Source organism: Babylonia areolata, chromosome 3, assembly GCF_041734735.1.
Source record: "Babylonia areolata isolate BAREFJ2019XMU chromosome 3, ASM4173473v1, whole genome shotgun sequence".
In the NCBI taxonomy this organism is placed as follows: Eukaryota; Metazoa; Mollusca; class Gastropoda; order Neogastropoda; family Buccinidae; genus Babylonia; species Babylonia areolata.
Genome location: NC_134878.1, coordinates 39,787,011 through 39,794,702, shown reverse-complemented (window position 1 = coordinate 39,794,702; position 7,692 = coordinate 39,787,011).

Here is a 7,692-nt window from a genome sequence, read left to right as displayed (position 1 = left end):
TGAAAACTGGATGTTAAAACCACTCAGTCAGTCAGTGTAAAAGTCTACCAGGTGTTAAAACCACCACTGGTTATTTTAACGGACAGTCTACAAGCTTCAAAACAGATAAGTAATTTTTCTGTGATTCTGATTAATAATTTGTCATCACGTTATTGTTTAATCTTTGAATTATTAGTAAATTATTGAGAGGGCTCAAAAAAAAAAAAAAAAAAAAAATCACTTATCTTTGTGAGGACAAAGTGATATTTCTGTGTAATTGACTGATAATTTGTTCTCGCGTTGTTGTTTAATTATTGAATTATTAGTGAATCACAGAGAGGGCCCAAAATGTGTAGAGCACCGGTAAAAACCACGCTATGATGACCATTGGGTTATGTAATGCCCAGTGGACCCACCTCGAGTGGCTGGCAGGCTAGCAGGCAGGATTCAAAAGGGTGTTGATACAAATGTGTATCTGAAAACTGGATGTTAAAACCACTCAGTCAGTCAGTGTAAAAGTCTACCAGGTGTTAAAACCACCACTGGTTATTTTAACGGACAGTCTACAAGCTTCAAAACAGATAAGTAATTTTTCTGTGATTCTGATTAATAATTTGTCATCACGTTATTGTTTAATCTTTGAATTATTAGTAAATTATTGAGAGGGCTCAAAAAAAAAAAAAAATCACTTATCTTTGTGAGGACAAAGTGATATTTCTGTGTAATTGACTGATAATTTGTTCTCGCGTTGTTGTTTAATTATTGAATTATTAGTGAATCACAGAGAGGGCCCAAAATGTGTAGAGCACCGGGTAAAAACCACGCTATGATGACCATTGGGTTATGTAATGCCCAGTGGACCCACCTCGAGTGGCTGGCAGGCTAGCAGGCAGGATTCAAAAGGGTGTTGATACAAATGTGTATCTGAAAACTGGATGTTAAAACCACTCAGTCAGTCAGTGTAAAAGTCTACCAGGTGTTAAAACCACCACTGGTTATTTTAACGGACAGTCTACAAGCTTCAAAACAGATAAGTAATTTTTCTGTGATTCTGATTAATAATTTGTCATCACGTTATTGTTTAATCTTTGAATTATTAGTAAATTATTGAGAGGGCTCAAAAAAAAAAAAAAAAATCACTTATCTTTGTGAGGACAAAGTGATATTTCTGTGTAATTGACTGATAATTTGTTCTCGCGTTGTTGTTTAATTATTGAATTATTAGTGAATCACAGAGAGGGCCCAAAATGTGTAGAGCACCGGGTAAAAACCACGCTATGATGACCATTGGGTTATGTAATGCCCAGTGGACCCACCTCGAGTGGCTGGCAGGCTAGCAGGCAGGATTCAAAAGGGTGTTGATACAAATGTGTATCTGAAAACTGGATGTTAAAACCACTCAGTCAGTCAGTGTAAAAGTCTACCAGGTGTTAAAACCACCACTGGTTATTTTAACGGACAGTCTACAAGCTTCAAAACAGATAAGTAATTTTTCTGTGATTCTGATTAATAATTTGTCATCACGTTATTGTTTAATCTTTGAATTATTAGTAAATTATTGAGAGGGCTCAAAAAAAAAAAAAAAATCACTTATCTTTGTGAGGACAAAGTGATATTTCTGTGTAATTGACTGATAATTTGTTCTCGCGTTGTTGTTTAATTATTGAATTATTAGTGAATCACAGAGAGGCCCAAAATGTGTAGAGCACCGGGTAAAAACCACGCTATGATGACCATTGGGTTATGTAATGCCCAGTGGACCCACCTCGAGTGGCTGGCAGGCTAGCAGGCAGGATTCAAAAGGGTGTTGATACAAATGTGTATCTGAAAACTGGATGTTAAAACCACTCAGTCAGTCAGTGTAAAAGTCTACCAGGTGTTAAAACCACCACTGGTTATTTTAACGGACAGTCTACAAGCTTCAAAACAGATAAGTAATTTTTCTGTGATTCTGATTAATAATTTGTCATCACGTTATTGTTTAATCTTTGAATTATTAGTAAATTATTGAGAGGGCTCAAAAAAAAACAAAAAAAAATCACTTATCTTTGTGAGGACAAAGTGATATTTCTGTGTAATTGACTGATAATTTGTTCTCGCGTTGTTGTTTAATTATTGAATTATTAGTGAATCACAGAGAGGGCCCAAAATGTGTAGAGCACCGGGTAAAAACCACGCTATGATGACCATTGGGTTATGTAATGCCCAGTGGACCCACCTCGAGTGGCTGGCAGGCTAGCAGGCAGGATTCAAAAGGGTGTTGATACAAATGTGTATCTGAAAACTGGATGTTAAAACCACTCAGTCAGTCAGTGTAAAAGTCTACCAGGTGTTAAAACCACCACTGGTTATTTTAACGGACAGTCTACAAGCTTCAAAACAGATAAGTAATTTTTCTGTGATTCTGATTAATAATTTGTCATCACGTTATTGTTTAATCTTTGAATTATTAGTAAATTATTGAGAGGGCTCAAAAAAAAAAAAAAAATCACTTATCTTTGTGAGGACAAAGTGATATTTCTGTGTAATTGACTGATAATTTGTTCTCGCGTTGTTGTTTAATTATTGAATTATTAGTGAATCACAGAGAGGGCCCAAAATGTGTAGAGCACCGGTAAAAACCACGCTATGATGACCATTGGGTTATGTAATGCCCAGTGGACCCACCTCGAGTGGCTGGCAGGCTAGCAGGCAGGATTCAAAAGGGTGTTGATACAAATGTGTATCTGAAAACTGGATGTTAAAACCACTCAGTCAGTCAGTGTAAAAGTCTACCAGGTGTTAAAACCACCACTGGTTATTTTAACGGACAGTCTACAAGCTTCAAAACAGATAAGTAATTTTTCTGTGATTCTGATTAATAATTTGTCATCACGTTATTGTTTAATCTTTGAATTATTAGTAAATTATTGAGAGGGCTCAAAAAAAAAAAAAAAATCACTTATCTTTGTGAGGACAAAGTGATATTTCTGTGTAATTGACTGATAATTTGTTCTCGCGTTGTTGTTTAATTATTGAATTATTAGTGAATCACAGAGAGGGCCCAAAATGTGTAGAGCACCGGGTAAAAACCACGCTATGATGACCATTGGGTTATGTAATGCCCAGTGGACCCACCTCGAGTGGCTGGCAGGCTAGCAGGCAGGATTCAAAAGGGTGTTGATACAAATGTGTATCTGAAAACTGGATGTTAAAACCACTCAGTCAGTCAGTGTAAAAGTCTACCAGGTGTTAAAACCACCACTGGTTATTTTAACGGACAGTCTACAAGCTTCAAAACAGATAAGTAATTTTTCTGTGATTCTGATTAATAATTTGTCATCACGTTATTGTTTAATCTTTGAATTATTAGTAAATTATTGAGAGGGCTCAAAAAAAAAAAAAAAAAAAAATCACTTATCTTTGTGAGGACAAAGTGATATTTCTGTGTAATTGACTGATAATTTGTTCTCGCGTTGTTGTTTAATTATTGAATTATTAGTGAATCACAGAGAGGGCCCAAAATGTGTAGAGCACCGGGTAAAAACCACGCTATGATGACCATTGGGTTATGTAATGCCCAGTGGACCCACCTCGAGTGGCTGGCAGGCTAGCAGGCAGGATTCAAAAGGGTGTTGATACAAATGTGTATCTGAAAACTGGATGTTAAAACCACTCAGTCAGTCAGTGTAAAAGTCTACCAGGTGTTAAAACCACCACTGGTTATTTTAACGGACAGTCTACAAGCTTCAAAACAGATAAGTAATTTTTCTGTGATTCTGATTAATAATTTGTCATCACGTTATTGTTTAATCTTTGAATTATTAGTAAATTATTGAGAGGGCTCAAAAAAAAAAAAAAAAAAAATCACTTATCTTTGTGAGGACAAAGTGATATTTCTGTGTAATTGACTGATAATTTGTTCTCGCGTTGTTGTTTAATTATTGAATTATTAGTGAATCACAGAGAGGGCCCAAAATGTGTAGAGCACCGGGTAAAAACCACGCTATGATGACCATTGGGTTATGTAATGCCCAGTGGACCCACCTCGAGTGGCTGGCAGGCTAGCAGGCAGGATTCAAAAGGGTGTTGATACAAATGTGTATCTGAAAACTGGATGTTAAAACCACTCAGTCAGTCAGTGTAAAAGTCTACCAGGTGTTAAAACCACCACTGGTTATTTTAACGGACAGTCTACAAGCTTCAAAACAGATAAGTAATTTTTCTGTGATTCTGATTAATAATTTGTCATCACGTTATTGTTTAATCTTTGAATTATTAGTAAATTATTGAGAGGGCTCAAAAAAAAAAAAAAAAAAAAAATCACTTATCTTTGTGAGGACAAAGTGATATTTCTGTGTAATTGACTGATAATTTGTTCTCGCGTTGTTGTTTAATTATTGAATTATTAGTGAATCACAGAGAGGGCCCAAAATGTGTAGAGCACCGGGTAAAAACCACGCTATGATGACCATTGGGTTATGTAATGCCCAGTGGACCCACCTCGAGTGGCTGGCAGGCTAGCAGGCAGGATTCAAAAGGGTGTTGATACAAATGTGTATCTGAAAACTGGATGTTAAAACCACTCAGTCAGTCAGTGTAAAAGTCTACCAGGTGTTAAAACCACCACTGGTTATTTTAACGGACAGTCTACAAGCTTCAAAACAGATAAGTAATTTTTCTGTGATTCTGATTAATAATTTGTCATCACGTTATTGTTTAATCTTTGAATTATTAGTAAATTATTGAGAGGGCTCAAAAAAAAAAAAAAAAAAAAATCACTTATCTTTGTGAGGACAAAGTGATATTTCTGTGTAATTGACTGATAATTTGTTCTCGCGTTGTTGTTTAATTATTGAATTATTAGTGAATCACAGAGAGGGCCCAAAATGTGTAGAGCACCGGGTAAAAACCACGCTATGATGACCATTGGGTTATGTAATGCCCAGTGGACCCACCTCGAGTGGCTGGCAGGCTAGCAGGCAGGATTCAAAAGGGTGTTGATACAAATGTGTATCTGAAAACTGGATGTTAAAACCACTCAGTCAGTCAGTGTAAAAGTCTACCAGGTGTTAAAACCACCACTGGTTATTTTAACGGACAGTCTACAAGCTTCAAAACAGATAAGTAATTTTTCTGTGATTCTGATTAATAATTTGTCATCACGTTATTGTTTAATCTTTGAATTATTAGTAAATTATTGAGAGGGCTCAAAAAAACAATAAAAATCACTTATCTTTGTGAGGACAAAGTGATATTTCTGTGTAATTGACTGATAATTTGTTCTCGCGTTGTTGTTTAATTATTGAATTATTAGTGAATCACAGAGAGCCCAAAATGTGTAGAGCACCGGGTAAAAACCACGCTATGATGACCATTGGGTTATGTAATGCCCAGTGGACCCACCTCGAGTGGCTGGCAGGCTAGCAGGCAGGATTCAAAAGGGTGTTGATACAAATGTGTATCTGAAAACTGGATGTTAAAACCACTCAGTCAGTCAGTGTAAAAGTCTACCAGGTGTTAAAACCACCACTGGTTATTTTAACGGACAGTCTACAAGCTTCAAAACAGATAAGTAATTTTTCTGTGATTCTGATTAATAATTTGTCATCACGTTATTGTTTAATCTTTGAATTATTAGTAAATTATTGAGAGGGCTCAAAAAAAAAAAAAAAAAAAAAATCACTTATCTTTGTGAGGACAAAGTGATATTTCTGTGTAATTGACTGATAATTTGTTCTCGCGTTGTTGTTTAATTATTGAATTATTAGTGAATCACAGAGAGGGCCCAAAATGTGTAGAGCACCGGGTAAAAACCACGCTATGATGACCATTGGGTTATGTAATGCCCAGTGGACCCACCTCGAGTGGCTGGCAGGCTAGCAGGCAGGATTCAAAAGGGTGTTGATACAAATGTGTATCTGAAAACTGGATGTTAAAACCACTCAGTCAGTCAGTGTAAAAGTCTACCAGGTGTTAAAACCACCACTGGTTATTTTAACGGACAGTCTACAAGCTTCAAAACAGATAAGTAATTTTTCTGTGATTCTGATTAATAATTTGTCATCACGTTATTGTTTAATCTTTGAATTATTAGTAAATTATTGAGAGGGCTCAAAAAAAAAAAAAAAAAAAAATCACTTATCTTTGTGAGGACAAAGTGATATTTCTGTGTAATTGACTGATAATTTGTTCTCGCGTTGTTGTTTAATTATTGAATTATTAGTGAATCACAGAGAGGGCCCAAAATGTGTAGAGCACCGGGTAAAAACCACGCTATGATGACCATTGGGTTATGTAATGCCCAGTGGACCCACCTCGAGTGGCTGGCAGGCTAGCAGGCAGGATTCAAAAGGGTGTTGATACAAATGTGTATCTGAAAACTGGATGTTAAAACCACTCAGTCAGTCAGTGTAAAAGTCTACCAGGTGTTAAAACCACCACTGGTTATTTTAACGGACAGTCTACAAGCTTCAAAACAGATAAGTAATTTTTCTGTGATTCTGATTAATAATTTGTCATCACGTTATTGTTTAATCTTTGAATTATTAGTAAATTATTGAGAGGGCTCAAAAAAAAAAAAAAAAAAATCACTTATCTTTGTGAGGACAAAGTGATATTTCTGTGTAATTGACTGATAATTTGTTCTCGCGTTGTTGTTTAATTATTGAATTATTAGTGAATCACAGAGAGGGCCCAAAATGTGTAGAGCACCGGGTAAAAACCACGCTATGATGACCATTGGGTTATGTAATGCCCAGTGGACCCACCTCGAGTGGCTGGCAGGCTAGCAGGCAGGATTCAAAAGGGTGTTGATACAAATGTGTATCTGAAAACTGGATGTTAAAACCACTCAGTCAGTCAGTGTAAAAGTCTACCAGGTGTTAAAACCACCACTGGTTATTTTAACGGACAGTCTACAAGCTTCAAAACAGATAAGTAATTTTTCTGTGATTCTGATTAATAATTTGTCATCACGTTATTGTTTAATCTTTGAATTATTAGTAAATTATTGAGAGGGCTCAAAAAAAAAAAAAAAAATCACTTATCTTTGTGAGGACAAAGTGATATTTCTGTGTAATTGACTGATAATTTGTTCTCGCGTTGTTGTTTAATTATTGAATTATTAGTGAATCACAGAGAGGGCCCAAAATGTGTAGAGCACCGGTAAAAACCACGCTATGATGACCATTGGGTTATGTAATGCCCAGTGGACCCACCTCGAGTGGCTGGCAGGCTAGCAGGCAGGATTCAAAAGGGTGTTGATACAAATGTGTATCTGAAAACTGGATGTTAAAACCACTCAGTCAGTCAGTGTAAAAGTCTACCAGGTGTTAAAACCACCACTGGTTATTTTAACGGACAGTCTACAAGCTTCAAAACAGATAAGTAATTTTTCTGTGATTCTGATTAATAATTTGTCATCACGTTATTGTTTAATCTTTGAATTATTAGTAAATTATTGAGAGGGCTCAAAAAAAAAAAAAAAAAAAATCACTTATCTTTGTGAGGACAAAGTGATATTTCTGTGTAATTGACTGATAATTTGTTCTCGCGTTGTTGTTTAATTATTGAATTATTAGTGAATCACAGAGAGGGCCCAAAATGTGTAGAGCACCGGGTAAAAACCACGCTATGATGACCATTGGGTTATGTAATGCCCAGTGGACCCACCTCGAGTGGCTGGCAGGCTAGCAGGCAGGATTCAAAAGGGTGTTGATACAAATGTGTATC